The sequence below is a fragment of the Natator depressus genome, chromosome 1 (assembly GCF_965152275.1).
Source record: "Natator depressus isolate rNatDep1 chromosome 1, rNatDep2.hap1, whole genome shotgun sequence".
Lineage (NCBI taxonomy): Eukaryota > Metazoa > Chordata > Testudines > Cheloniidae > Natator > Natator depressus.
The window spans coordinates 81098334-81114346 of NC_134234.1; the positions used below are offsets into that span (position 1 = coordinate 81098334).

General features: G+C 44.0%; 1 long non-coding RNA gene across 2 annotated transcripts in view; it reads left to right on the forward strand.

The window, feature by feature from the left end:
• LOC141982304 (uncharacterized) overlaps nt 1-15412 on the forward strand; it is a 149277-nt gene extending 133865 nt beyond the window's left edge. The window contains exons 2-4 of one of the 2 annotated variants that reach the window (XR_012638017.1): nt 6974-7113; nt 7226-7339; nt 15251-15412. This is a non-coding gene — a long non-coding RNA (uncharacterized LOC141982304). Of the gene's footprint in view, nt 1-6973; nt 7114-7225; nt 7340-8096; nt 8161-15250 lie in introns of those variants that run through there. The other variant, XR_012638016.1, reaches the window with a different exon arrangement.
• The last annotated feature ends 601 nt before the right edge of the window (nt 15413-16013 follow it).

Below are 16013 nucleotides of genomic sequence, written 5' to 3' on the forward strand. Positions count from 1 at the left end.
AAGTCAATCTCATTTCCTAAAGGACAAGGCAGGCAACTACACACAACTGGGGAAAGAAAAGAACAGCAAAGATAGAAAAAGCAGCTTCTGTCTCCAGTGCAGACCTTCACTTGCAACCTCACTGCTAAAAAAACTCAGATACAGCACATGATTTTTTCAGCCACTTGGCAAACTTGAACCTGTGTCAGGCTGTTTAGGGCATTCCATTTAGTGGTCTTTCCAGTCACTGGCTTACAGCAATTTGCTAAATGTGCCATCTTGGCTGGTTAATCCAGTCCCTTATTACACAGAAGGAAAAAGGAGATAGGAAAGAGAAGAAATAAGGTAGAGAAGGACAAGGACATTGCTGAAGGGGGAGGGATGAGACAAAGTTTCACATCCTAGGTGGCATTCAGGATTTATCTGCAGCCCATAAAGGTAGCGATGTCATCTGGTTCACTCTCTCTGGCCTCGTTTGGTCAGGACATCTCAGGATTAGGATGAAGACGGTCCGGAGTCTCAGGAGACCATGGATTTGGCAGTCAGCCAGCATCGCCATAACCTGCTTTTCCCCTCAACGTCTCTTTTTAAGGACCCTGTGACAGGGTGCCTGCCCCACACTAGCCCTGAGAGGATTAAAACCAGTTTAGGGAGGCTGAGCGGCAGGCTGCCAAAGGAGTGGCTTCTGGGGAAACAGCCAATTAGGGCCCAGCCGTCCCATATAAAAGGAAGCTGTAGACCAGAGTGGGTTAGTCTGCTGCAGGGAGCCTTAGGGAGAAGACTGGCTTCCTAGAGGGCTCCTGGCAGGCTGCCAGGATTTACAGGCTTTACGGACCCTGGGAAGAAGGCAAAGGAGCTGGAGCCAGAGGCAGGATCAGAAGGAACTGAGGCTGCGGGGAAGTGGCCCGGGACTAGAGACAGTGGGCTGGAAAGAAGAGGCAACAGGAAGCTGCTGTTTGCAGGGTCCCTGGGCTGGGGCCCAGAATAGTGGGCAGGCCTGCCCCCGCCCCCTCCACTAGCTGCCGAAGGAGCAGCCTGGCTGTGGATTCCCAAGCTGCTGCGAGAAGTGGATGGACTCTTGTTGGAGGAGTCCCCTGGAAGGGGGAGAAACCAGATGGTGACATGACAGGAGGGCTGTGCCACAAAGCAGACGCTGAGAGAAAGAAGTCGTAATGGGTCTGCTGGCAGAGGTGAGGACAGGAGAGCTGCCAACACCCAAGGGTGCACCCGCGGGGACTGAGCTAATTCCTGAAACACCCAATGTGGTGAGTGACCCCGTGACAGACCCCAAAAGTGAGTGTTGGGCAGAATAGTCCATCCTCTCATTATTTTGTCTACCAATAGGCCTAATTTCCAACACACCTATTTTGGTTCATCGATTTCCGGACCTCTGCTCCTCTGATTTAGCAGTTATAATCTCAACACAGTCCTTGATTGTTAACAGTATAACACTTTCTGTTTGAATTAATTCAGTCTTTCTGTCTTCTTCTTACATCTTTTCTTAAACAATTCTATATAATACGTCATTACAATTTATGGACTTTCAGTCACTTTTAACAGTTGAGCTTACAGTTAGGATATATGTGTAGGCCCAATTATCACAACAACTCCCTGCTATACTCTCCTGAAACACTCAACTGGGGTCAAACCCTTCACCTTTTCCTTGGTTCCCACTTAAAATATTTCAGGTAGGTCTAGAACTGATGATCTAAAATTACCATTATTCAACTGATTAAAAAATATACTGTATCCATTTGCTCAGCACAAAAGTCTGACAGTTTTAAATCGAAGAAACACTTCTCCGCATGAATAAACTCTGAAAAGTATTTGAAAACTAAGCTTTTAATTAAAATTAGCATTAAAACTTTTTTCTCCCAAAATGCATTCCAGAGTTTATGTATACTGAACAAGATATATACAGTTTTCCAATAAAGAGGTTGAAAAATATTGGAGCATGGTTACTTCTGACACAGAAGAAAATACTATATTTATATCACATTGTAATCCATTCATTGCTTTATGGACCTTTAGTTCTCCTGGGAGCATCCCTAATTCACATGATCTCCCCAAGTGCTGGATTTTGCATTTGAATCTCTGATCTAGCTGAAAGATGTATAAAAGACCCATGTAGCCAGACAGCTCCCTATTGACTACACATCTAAGGAGGCTCAGGAGCGCAAGTTATTCTAGCAAGGACATGGAATAAATTATGTTTAATAATTTGCCCCTAAATCAGCCTTTTTCACGCATTAGAATAATTTATTTATTTGGACAAACCAAACCCTTCTTTGGAGATCTTGTTATCACAAATGCAGAGGATATGAACTTTTAGCACGAGAGCAAAATACTAGTTGATCAAATATTTGGTATGGAGGCTGTTTTCACAGCATCTTGAACACAACTTATTCCAGTTTGCAGAGACGGGCAGCATGGATCAGAAAATTCAGCTCTTTGTATGCATGTGTGACAGTCATATTTGGATTAATAATGGCTTTGAAGAAATCTCTAAGGAGACTTTGACATTACAGGCCATAATAGCCAAGATGGTGATAGTTATTTCAAATTTCAGGTACTAATCTGTGATGGGAGAATCTCAAAAAATTTGGCAGTTTGGTTAATATAACCCCCCAAATGTTAAAACACTTATCTGAACACTATCAGAATTTCACATTATTCAACCTCCTGCTTCACACAATCCTAACTCAGTGATCTGCTGCTTGAATGGTACATCCTATTCTTTACTGACAAGTCCATTATAGGGATGAGAGGATGTCCCAGATTTCCACTGCTTGCAGTCCAGAGTGCACACATTTGCTTCTAGAACCACAGAGAGAACACAATTTAATAAGCTACACCACTACTGAAATTCTCACTGAGCTCTGGAGCTGAAGGAACAAGGTGACTACAGTGATGGTTAAACTGAGAAGAGCCATTACTGTAGGGTCCAACAGAGAGGTTAAAGGCTTCTGCTGTTACGGTATGTTGGCATCCTGACCTCCTCCCCAAAAGAGGATCTTCCATTGCAACTCACCCAATGAGGATTCACGACTGGAGAAGAAGCCATAAAGTCTGCCCATAAAGGAAAAAGGGCAGTGAAGTCATAGGAAGACTCCCTGGATGTTTCTCAAACCTCCAAAAAGATCCACATTCCATCTGTAGGATGAGTGAAAATTCATGTTTCTTATTTTTCCCAAAGTGGTTTGCCCATCTGGAGTACCAGTACGGAGAATCAAGACGCCTTTGACAAAATAAACCATTATAATCCCTGAGGACAACTGTGGCAATAATCTGTTCAAGGAGACTGGAATAGGAATGAGTAAACTAGCCCACTTAAAGCCTCATAGAACCTTTTCTCATTTCTCCAGTCAAACCTTTCTGATCCTTCAGAATGTTTAGCTCTCTAATGCCTGCATTTCCTGGTTTTATCCATGAAATGTCAAAATATTGCCACAAATGCTGTTTTCACAGTATTTCTGACAGAGTCCAAATCACAAGGTGCTCAAAACCTTATGAGAGAGCCTGCTCACATGGCATTAGCATACCCAACCTCTCACAGGCCTTTCCTCACCATATGTGCACATCACTCCTATTGACATCACAGGGAATGACACCTGGGCATGGCGAAAATAAACCCATAAAAATTAAGGCGCTTTTATATAACATTAATCTTCAGTATGTGACACAAGGAGTTAGATTTTCACTCCATACAAGAAATATGTACATATTACAGGAAAAAACAAACTAGTTGCAGCCTACCTTTAAGAAAAGAGGAAGGGAGTGCCTCTAGTACTCATTTTTGGAGAGTGTTGAATTCCATTTTTAATTATGTGTGGGCCTGGGCAGAAATGTAGAACCCCATGTTGCCCTCCATTCATGGTGGATGGGAGGTTTCCACAAAAGGGAGGCTATTAACTAAACTTTGAGTCATCATCATCATTATTTATGAATGTTACAGTCAGCCACGCTCAGTGAGAAGATATGCTGACCTTTAGGACCAGCACTAGTTCTAGCCTGTGTTTCTCTCCATCCTTCTTTTCCTGTTTCTCTCTTTTTTTACCTGCAATTGTGTATCTTCTTTCCTTCCCTCTGAATTTCACTCCCTGAAGTAACAAATGATTTTTCACCCCCTTTGGACTTTATTCTTATTCCATTCTCTATCCCTTTGTATGAAATAATCAGCAAAGGAATAGTTACATAATTACATGTAAAGCATCATCATTGGGCTTTAAATTAAACACCCTAAATTAGATTATGGGTTGGGAGAGTTCACATCATCCAGTGCCATTGTTTCAGGCTGTCTACAGCCAACATTTATTAGTTACACTCGCTCTGCATTTGGAAAAATTCCTCTGCAACCATGATGTCTAGAAGACTTATTTCTTTTTTATTATTTATTTAATGAAATGTAGGCTGGATTGACACACAGTAATTGCACTGATTTAACTAAATCCGTTTCTAAATTCATGTAGTTAAATGGATGAAATTCCTTTGTGTAGACATGTATTTTACAAAATTCATTTAGAAACTGATTTAAGAATGTCTACCCAAGGGGATTTCACCAATTCAACTAGAAACTGGTTTAGTTAAACTGGTGTAATTTCTGTCTATACACAAGTCCTTAGATTCTGTACAATTTGAATATGTTATGCAAGCCATTTATAAACTGCAAGATGGCCAGATCTAGTCAAGGCACATCTGCTCCAGTGGTGAGAACAAACTATAGGTGAGATACGGGTTCTCCTCCTGGTTCTACCACTGATGCACCATGTCACCCTCAGCAACTCACTTAACTTTTCTGTGACTCTTTCTCCATCTTTAATGTGGGTCTTATAGTATAGTGAAAGGGTACTGCATGAGTGTTAATTAACTTGTTTGCAAAATACTTGGAAATCTTTTATTGAAAAGCACAATGTAGAAGCAAAGTATTAGTATTCTAGAATTATTGTAAAACAACGTCATGATAAAATAAAGGAAACAAAATGTGCAGCTTTGCTCTTCATTGTGATCCACTTCTTGTCAGCATGAATAGTTTATTTTTCTGTATTTTGCACAGCAGAAACACAGAATAGATATCCTGACAAGAACAAGATACATTTTGGGCACTTTTAAAGAAAGCTAATCAAACAATTAAAAAATCTGTCACTAAAATGAATCACCAAAGCTATTTCAGATCACCTTATTCAGACCTCTTTATGATATTGCTATACGGTATTGGTGAAAATTCTTACAACCAGAGCTTTGTTCATGTAAGCGTTCACAAAAAGCAAATTTCAGGCCCGTAAGCATGATTAACCAAATAAAAAAATAAAATGTATTTGATACAGAGATGAACCACTTTATAAAGATCACGCAATTAGGGAACAAAAACTATATCATGTGACTCAGGTGAGCAATCACAATACTCTAACAGCAAATTTCAAGCGTGCATTATGATACAGTCTTGAATGACATGATCACAGACTATTTTTTCCACAAGACCCCTGCCTCATTCTGCACAGAACAAACTGTGCTCACTCAATAAGCAGCTATTCAGTATTCAGTTTTCTCCTCATTATTCAATATGTGTCTGTTGGGCCTTCCTGCCCCGTGCTGGAGTCATCAGCACTTGGACACTTCCCACCCGAGGAAAATCCATTCACACTGGGTGACCAATAAGACAGTCCTCCAGAGGCCTAGAAGGGCTAGGCGGAAATACTGACCAATCAAGAACCATCTGGCCAGTTAAGAAGGCTTGCCTGCTTTTGCTCATGGGCAGAGTTGAGTGACAGTGAGAGAGAGGAAGAGCTTCTCATAGTTAACAAAACCCAGGCCCAAGCCAGGGCCTTGCCCTTGCTCTAAGTGCTGCAACTAAGTACTTATATTTGAAGGTTTTTCTCTTTAACGGTGCAGACAGCCAAATCCTTAGCTGCTATTTTGTTGCTTGGTTGTTTAGAGACTGATGCCTAGCTTACAACATAGCCTATCCCAAGCAGGAGGCCAAGCCTTGCAGACTTGAGTGCCTGCAGTACCATGAGTGGACCTGAAAGGGGCACTGCAGAGCAGTCCCACCTCCCATAGGTTCATAGTTCAATGTGTGACTATTATCAAATTTCAGTTCCCCTTGTAGGTACTTATAGACTGTGATCAAGCCACCTCTTTAACCATCTGTAACCCTTCTGCAGGTGGTGTCGGCAGCAAAAAGGGCCAATTTCAATATCTAGAAATTCCTCTTAACAATACAAAACAGAACCAGCTCAAGCCCTCATCCAGTAATCTGGAAAAACTCAACACTACCCTGGGCGCCTCTAAGAGGCAATGCTTCCCCACTCACAGGCTGTGTATAACAAAAGTTATATTAAAAGGGAAAGGGAACCCAGCATTAATTTGTGAAAACACCACAACCAGGCTTCAAAAGCATGTAACCATAAGCAAACACCCACCCCATAGTACACTGGGCAGCATCCTTTGCCTCAGTTTCCCACCATGTAGTGTGAAAATCCAACAAATGAATGTCCCTCTAACACCCTACTCCCCCTTCCTTCTGCTGCACCCCACTCACAGTTGGTTGTCCTTAGCGAAGATCCAGAGTTCAGAGGTATGTTCACGTGGGTTCACCTCCCAACCCTGAAAGAGACAGGGGTTTCAAGCAACATCTCCGCTGCTGCCGCGTGCCCCTGCCACTAGCTGATTGCTGATGCTGTTATGAGTAGGTGTATTTTAGGGCATAATTTGCCTAAAGTCTAATGTGTAAATTATTCAAATGACTGAGATAACTCTTAGTTTAGAATATAAGGAGATGGGCTGCTCCTTAGATTTGAATTATGCTTACAATTTACCAAAAGAAAAGAGTTTTTTTATGTCAGTGAGACAATTATTTAAACTATTCTGTTACCACTCTCAATAGTTTAATATGATTTTTTTAGGCAACTTCTGTATTAGAAGTAAAACAATAACACACAACTATTGAATTTATTAAATGTTTTACTTATAAGAGTATATGTCCTCTTCCCCACAGATCTATCTCTGACTCATGTACTCTGCTAGATATTCAGCATCAGCAATGTTGGGACTACAGAAGTGGAATTTAGCCAAATGAAGAAATGAAACGTATCTCCAAAAAGGATCACAAATATTCCTTTATTTTGAATCTAGAAGGTAACAAAAGAAATTTGCGCTCTTCAGTGTTCAACACACTTTGGGATGAGCCAGAAAATGTCATTTCTTTTTTTGATGTACATTTTTCTTCTTTACACATATTTCCTCTCAGAAGTAAAGATGTGTCACCGAAACACAAGAGAAGAGAAGCTATCCATATATGGTCATAGTGGCAGTGCCTTGAAGATCACAAGAATGATGGAATGGGGCCTCTCTTCACCATTAGGTAAAATGATATTTTTAAACTGTAGTTATAAATATGTGGAATTGGATATAATTTCATGTATGCCCTCTGTTATAGATAGTTACGGAGGATTCATAGAGTAAGACAACTATTGCACCCAGTTGACACAGAGTATTTAGAGAAAAACAACAGGTTAGGAAAATCAGAATGTAAGAGTGGCCACACACCAAGATGTACATAGATTACAATGCTGAACATCAATATAAAATATTTTTTAAAACTTTGTTAGAGCTGAGAGCCAATAGGCCCTGTGGTCTAGAGGCTAGGGAATTAGACTGGGAGTCAGAAAAGCTGGGTTCTATTTTCAGCTCTGTTACTGTCCAGCTGGTGATTTTGAGCAAGTCTCTTCACCTTGGTGTGCCTCATTTTCCCCATCTCTCAAAAGGGGATAGTGATATTAACCTCCCTTTGTTGGGCACTTTGAGATCTACTTATGAAAAGTGCTATATAAGAGCTATGTGTTATGATTAACTAATGGGTGGCATTTTCAAAAGTGCTCCGTGTTGGTATAACTTTCCTATTAATGCCAGTTAGAGTTTTATCTTTGACATCAATGGGAGTAGAGGTAAGCCAAGTCTAAGTGTTTTTGAAGATCCAAATATCAAATATTTATATTGGCAAATATGTATTTTAATTTAAACACAATTCAGTTCTTTTATTTATTTCTTAAGATACTCTTGAGTCAGTGTTCCCAGGGTTCTGCTGAAATCATTATTTTTTGTTGTTATTCATTTTACAGTAGACCCCTAAAGGCACAACTAGAATTGGGGCCCCATTGTTGCAGGCACAAATTTGTATTGAGGTATGTCCAAGGTTCCTATTACCTTTGTGCCCAATTCTTTTGTATACTTCAGCTGCTTTCTGCTACTTGGGTGGCACAAATTAACCCTATAGCCAAGTGAACTGGTCAGTTGAGGATACCCATCACATACAGGGAGCCTACATAACCCTTCTGCAGACTGCAGACACAGGAGATGTGTCTGGAGAAAAGGGAGCCCTGCCTCAGGATCCCTAAGACTGCACCATCCTTTGGGACCACAGGGAACCAGTGAATGTTAGAGGAGCCTACAAAATGCTCCCGCTTAAGTCTGTGAAGAATCATGGGCCTCGAACCCAGGCCCATGGGCCTCAGGCAACAACTACCACCCAACAGCTCACCTGAGTAACCAGGAAAGGGTCCACTGAAACGTTAGCTTGAGAGGGCCGCCCCCAAGCTCCCAACTGGGGAAAACATCCAGCACTCCCCCACAGTTGGCTGAGGGACTCCAATAAACCAGGAAGTAGCAAAAGGAAGTTCTCTGAGCAACTAGAGCAATTCTTGGCTGGCAGCTAGTACAGACCCCTCCTGCTACCTGAGCCCTGCATTCCTGCCTGCTCCTGGTTCCTGCTTCCCTACCTGCTCCTGGTTCTTGTCCTCCTATCCCAGATTCCTGATTACTCCCTGTTCCTGCAGTCCTGCCCTACTCTAGGTTCCTGCTCCTCCCCTTACCTCTGGCTCTGACTTTCGGCTTGGCACCTGACTTTGCCTCTGGCTCTGAACTTTGGTTTGGTACCAGACTGGCTCCGACCACTAGGATGACTGCCCATGTCCTACTCGTTGCAGCTTGCTCAGACCACTATTAATCGCTCTGAGTGGGCCCAGATGAGGATGGACCCAGCAGAGCTCTTTGTACCAGAAGGAGCATCTGTATTGCACAAGCAAGTGAACCACCTCCAGTCAGACAACCGAGCTCTCCAGGTGCAGAACATAACTCTGGCTCACTGAGAATCGGGCATTGGGGGATCAAGTCCACCAACTCCACACAGAAAATGCTGCACTCCATGCTTGTGCTGTGCTGTTCCCTAGCATGGACCTGCTGATCCTCTTCCTGAGTCCTTCAGTGGAAGCCAGTCCAAATTCCAAGGCTTCATGAAACAATGCTGCCTTTTGTTCTTAATTTGACCACAGGTATAAGCTTCCAAACATATCAAGGTAGGCCTGGTAGGTGACAGGTGAAGCGTTGGACAGGGCCTCTTCCCTGTAGGAAGCCAACAGTCCAATTTTATCTAACTGAGATGTCTTCAAGAGAGCGATATCGAACATCTTCAAGGACCCGAACCACACCTGCTCCACTGAGGCCACCCCAAGGAAACTCCAACAGGGGTCAGGCCTGGCCAATGCTTATGTCACTCACTTCCACCATTTCATATCAGACACAAAATGGAATGAGACGACCCAGTTATATCAGCTTTGATGGGGCTTACAGGACAAGGTTAAAGACAAACTGGCCCAAGTTGAGACCCCAGTGGGTCTGGATGCCTTCATAGAGCTTGTCATCTGGATCAACAAATCTTCTACGTGAGGGATGGGAAGAAAAAAGAGGGGGGCCGTGACTATGCCCCCCACTATTGTATTCCACTTGACCAGTCAAACTGATGCAGACCTAAACCACAGGTAACTCACCCCTAAAGAGAGAGAGCGTGCTGGCGACACCAGTATTTCCAGTTGCCCTACAAGGAACCCAGTCCAGAAGGAATCTGAGAAACAAGTCAACCCAGGCTTGGTGAAGTGGGCTAGCCTGGGCATTCTGACAGAGTATGCCCCTGAAACTCCAACTGAGGTCCTGTCAGGGACATGTGCTGGCTCCCATCGACCAGCAATGCACCTACAAGTCCTAACTGAGTTGCAAATCCTGGGGCTTTCCCAACTACTCCCTCCGCAGCAGGGTCTCATTGACTTGGGCTTGGCAGACAATTTTATTGATGCAGTGGTGGCCCAGGCACTACAGATTTTCTTGCAGTCCAAGCCTGTTCTGGATCTGGTAGAGACAATCGATGGGTCCCTCTTATTATCTGGACCAGTGACTACAGAAACTTTCACCTGAAGATTCAGGGGCATCAAGACACCCTATGATTTAGTGCCATCTGTTCCCTGCACTTCCCTCTGATCCTGGGTATCTCATGGCTGGTCATCCACAACCCCCTTTTCTGCTGGTGTGAATTAAAAGTTGAATTCCATTCAGAATTCTGCCAGCAGCACTGCTTTCCCCCAGGAATTGGGCAGTGTGCAGTAGGTCGCCAATGGTCGCACACCAGGATAGTGGGCCAGCAAAGTCACCTACCAACTCTGGCCTTCAACTTCCATCCAAATACAGTGACTACAAAGATGTATTTGAAAAAGAAGAATGCTGACACCCTGCCCCCACACAGGGACTGCAACTGCCCATTTGAGCTACAAGCAGGGGTAAACAATCTGTTTAGGCATATATATGATATGTCAAGCCTGAACTAACTGTGCTGCACACTTTCCTTCAGGAAAACCTAAACAAGGGCTTTATTCATAAATCCATGTTGCCTTTCAGGGCACCAGTCCTCTTTGTTAAAAAGAAGGATGGGAGCTCTATGTGTTGCCTGTTGGATCCTAAATCAGATCACCATCAGAAACTGGTACACGTTGCCAGTAATCCCTGAGCTAATGGACTGTGTGAGTACTGCTCAGGTGTCCACAGTTAAACCTCCTGGGGGCCTACAATCCTGTGCACGTTAGAGCTGGGGATGAATGGAAGACCATCTTTCAAATAGGTTGTGGACACTTTTAGAGGATTTTGAAATGCCCTTTGGGTTGACAATGCACCCATGATGTTCCAGCATTTTATTAAATGATTCTGGACCAACATGTGGTAGCATACCTGGACAACATACCTATTTCCTTGGGCAACACTGAACAGCACGCTATGCATATCTGTTCCGTCCTATGCCAACATGGCCTCTATATCAAATTAGGAAAATGTGCTTTCAATCAGTCCTCCATAGAATTCCTAGGATTCATCCTGTTTCCTTCTGGTATCAAAATGGACCTGTGCAAGGTAAAGGCAGTCCTCGAGTGAGCAGTGCCACAGAATGTTTGTGAAATAAAGCGCTTCCTGGGGTTCACGAACTTCTATGGGAGGGTCATACTGAAATTCTAGGAATGGATTGCTCCTCTCACAGGTCTCCTCTGCAAAAACAACATTTTTCTCTGGTCTCCTGAGGCCCAGCAGGACTTAGAACAATTAAAATCTGACTTTATCAGCACTCCCATATTGGTCCACCCCTACACTATTTAAGCCATCATCCTCAAAACAGGTGCTTCCAACTTAGCAATCAGAACCCTGCTGTCCGAAGGTCACAGTCATCATCAACTGCTACATCCATTCTCCTTCTATTCCAGAAAACTTACACCCGCGGAGCAGAATTACGACATTTTAGACAAAGAACTCCTGGCAATTAAGATTGTTTTTGAAGCCTTCACTATCTAGAAGGCTCCTGGTTTCTATCCCAGTGTACACTGACCACACGAACCTTGAATATCTGAGTAAGGCCAATGCCCACAACCAACAACTTCAGTGGGCCATATTTTTTTTTTTGTGCTGCAATTTTATAATCTCCTGTCACCCAGGAACCAAAAAAAGCAAGGCTCATGCTTTGTCTCAGAAGGGTGAGTATTACATTGACCTGAAGATCTGAACCTGAAAACCTCCTGCATCCTCAAGCCTCAAAACTTCTGAGCACAGCTCTCTGCCATGATCTGCTTACCCTCATAAGATCAGCCTTGGCCCATGGGATCCCTCCAAAAGAGCAGGAAGCCATAAGTAAGGAACCCCACAAGGTCTGAGAAAGGGAAACCTACGTGAAAGGGCATATGCATGTTCCTCCCAGGCCTCCAAGAACTACTGCCCTACAGGTAGGCCATAACTCCCCACCTGGCAGGACATTTTGATCACTTTAAAACTCAGATCCTCATCTCTCATGTCTTCTGGTGGCCTCACACACAGGCCAGGGTGCAGGGATATGTGGCCTCTTGCATGATGTACAATAAATCTGCAACCCCTTGAGATTCCACCTGGCCCCTGGATAGTCATTCCCTTAGACTTGGTAGCAGAACTACCCAAGCCTGATGGGTTCATGACCATCCTGACAATCATGGATCAACTCACAAAGATGCCATACTTCATCTCCTGCACTGGCCTATCCTCCTCTCAGGAAACTGAGAAGCTCTAGGTGGATGAAGTTGTCTGCCTCCATGGTCTCCCAGAGCACATTGTTTCTGACCGCGGAGCACAATTTGTCTCCCAGTCCTGGTGAGAAGCTCTCCGGATTTTGGGCATCCACTCCTGCCTGTCCTCCACCTATCACCCTCAGACTAACAGTCAAGCAGAGAGACCCATCCAGATACTGGAGACGTATCTTTGCTGTTATGTCAGCTTCCACCAGAATGACTGGTCCTTGCTGCTTCCCCAGACAGAGTTTGCATACAATAACTCAGAACACACATCTATGGAGCAAAGCCCCTTTTTTCAAATTATGGGTTTTTGATGGGGTTTATCAACCCCACACTGAGCAAAAAGAGGTTGAGGAGCTTTTCAGGGCCTATCCAGCCCTGCCCCACCCCAAATGCTCAAACTGGAGGTTGAATTAAAAGGCAGGGGAGCAGCTCATTTTCTGGCAGAGCAGGGAAGAGGGCAGACCAGTGACCTGCAGAGCCCACAGAGGAGAGTGGAGGGAAGGCAGAAATCTCTCCCTAAGACAAGAGGGAAGGGAGGAGCTGCCACAGAGACAGCCTGAACACTGGACTTTGGTAGTCCCCTTTATTTTTTTTGTTTGTACTACCTCAGTAGGGGAAAGCCCTTGGACTGAGCTGGCCCAGGAGGGTGGGCCATGCCACAGGAGGAGGTGGTTGCCACCTGAAAAAGAGCTACCACACACCACCAGCAGAAAGTACCTTGTGGTGAGTGGGCACCCTTCACAGCGCCTTAACCTGAATGGTGACTTTGGGACAATAGCAGTGTGGGGAGATAGGAAGTGGCGCAGGGAGGGCAGCCTTAAGCAGCCTTGACTGTCAGAGCCCAGTGGAGTGGGAGGGCCTGGGCTCCCCTACCAACAACCCCCCTGCAGGTTATGGGCCTTAGCCCTGACCACTAGATGACACAACCTGACCAAACCACCCCTGAGTGAGGACGGTCACAGGGTTCCACCTCCAGTTCTATCCAGAGCTACCAGCGACTTCCCCCAATCCAGCAGCCCTGGACTGAATACATGCACCAAACCCAAGATGACCTAAAAGTTCACCTGACGGGAGTCAAGAAGAGTTACAAACAATTGGCAGACCACTGACGACAGGAGGGGCCCGCCCTGTTGGTAGGACAGAATGTGTAGCTGTCAATGAAAATCCTACACTTGAACAGGCCATCTCATAAATTAGGCTATCAGTTCCGTGGCCCCTACTGAATTCACCGGAGAATTAATCTCATGTATCACTCCTGAAACTCTACCTTCCAGACCTGTTCCCTCACCACTCCCAACCACTTTCCCACTGGTACGTGCTCAAGACCACAATGAGTACATCATCCATGAGATCCTTGATGCCAAAAAGATGGGGTAAACTCCAGTATGTTGTGAATGGGGAAGGCTATGCTCACAGTCCTAGGAACTGCTGGAGAATGTCCATGACCCAGGTCTGGTAAACGCCTTTCACAAAAACCACTCTGAAAAATCTGGCGTGTGATGGGACACTAGGAGAGCAGGTGATGTGAGGGATCATGGGCCTTGAACCCAGGCCGTGCCCAGGTCATGACCACCACCAGCAGCTCACCTGAGTCACCAAGAAAGAGTTAGCTAGCAGAGGCCACTGCCCCCAAAGCTCCCAACTGGGGGAAACATCCAGCCCCAGGATTGGCTGAGGGATTCTATATAGACCAACGAGTAACAACAGGAAGTTGTCTCAGCAACTAGAGGAATCCGTGGCTGGCTGCTACTATGAATCCCTCCTGCTTACCTGACTCCTGAGCCCTGCGTTCCTGTCCTCCTATCCCAGACTTCTGTCTACTCCCAGATCCTGCTCTCCTACCCTTTTCCGTCTTACTCCTGACTCTGACTCTGGCACCTGACACCGTCTCTAGTTCTGACCTTCAGCTTGGTAACTGATGCTGTCTTTGGTTTTGACCCTTGGCTCTGACCACTAGGCCTGACCATCCACACTCCGGTCATTGCAAAGTCAGGGGGGCTACTTGACACAAATTAGCCCCAGGATCAGGGAAGAATAAAAGTGGCTTAAAGCCACATTTGCCCACCCTTTGCCTAAGAGCTGTGTCAGACTCACTAAGAAAGGGAACAAGGTGCTGGCCATTGATGCTAAGACATGATTTCCATTCTAAAGAGATATGCATGTCAAACTCCTAGATGCATAAGAAACCGAGCCTTTGTTCACGTAAATATCACTGGCTAAATTTTGAATGGGTGACTAGCAGCTAATGGTTCAGTATCTGATTACAAATTTCTGAAGCCATTTGTCTGCACTACTGGTCTAAGATCTAAAATAGCTGTTTTTAAAGCGTTGTCAAATTGCAGTTATAGTTATTGATCATTGTTCAGAGTAAAAACAATGCAATATGTAAAAAATGAGAATATAATATGCAAAAATGTAAATTAATAAACCACTGCCATGGTATTAGTGAAGATACAAAATGGTCCCGGTCTAGTTTTCAGCAAACAGGTCTCCACATCCCAAAAAAGCAGCACCACACAGACCAAGGACTGACAGGACACAAAACCCCCTCACCTTTAGAAACAGCCCCTTTGGTGGGGTAGCTTTCATTGCCCACATTGTTATCAATTCTGTGGATAAACATGGGATTTCAGTCTCCATTGCTATCACACCAGCTCCTTTCACAAGCACTTTAAAGTCACAAAGATACAAGCTGTAAGAGAAACATAACAGCCTGTTTTTCCAGCAGTAATATGCTCACATCATGGGAACTGGAAACTAAACTGGCTTGACAGAATTGGCTTACATCAATATTAGAGAAAGGTTTAAAGGGACCTTACATTAGGAGTAAACATTTTTCTATTACTTCTAACATATTATTTCTTGTGAAGGAGAGGAGAATGCAGAAAAGGAGGAGGAGATGGGGTATACAGGCCATATCATTCCATCTCCCCAGCCCCACATCTACAGAGGACCAGTTCTCTAGGAGCAAAAGAGGGAGAAACCCCACTGCCCAGCACTGATGTCTCCAAAAAAGGTACTTTTAAAAAAAATCATAGAAAAGAAAGAGGATAATAGATTTCTGACTATCCCAATATTGTATGACTATTTGGGGCTAGACACAGGTATTATAATATATTTCTCCAAATAAATCCAGATATTTGATTGTTTAAGAATTGCTGCTTCTTGGAATGATAAAGGGATCAGAGAAAGATTTGTTTTTAAAGTGGCATTGTAAAGGTTTATCTTTTAATAGGAAAGAACACTCATTGTGTACATCTCTTTATGAATTTTTATATGGAAAACAATGTCCTTATGAAAAATGTTTGCCCCTCCATTGTAAATGGACTTTTGTGTGTCACTACAGGATTGTTTTGCTAAAAACTTTTGCCAAAAAAGGTTAAAAAAAAAACACATAGGAGAAGTTAAGAGTACTTACCAGCTGGAAGCCAGGAAGATACAGCAAGCGGGAGCCAGTTTCAAAATGGGCACTTTAGGGCTGGAGCTCTTTGGTAATGCCATATGTAAAGAGCCACCTACAGAAACGCATGCTGAGAAAAACGTTCTGATAACAGGGCATCCCTGTCTTGGGAAGGGTTAGTGTGGATTAGTTAGTCATAAGGGAAGGTGCTCCACAGTCTGTTATGTACCACT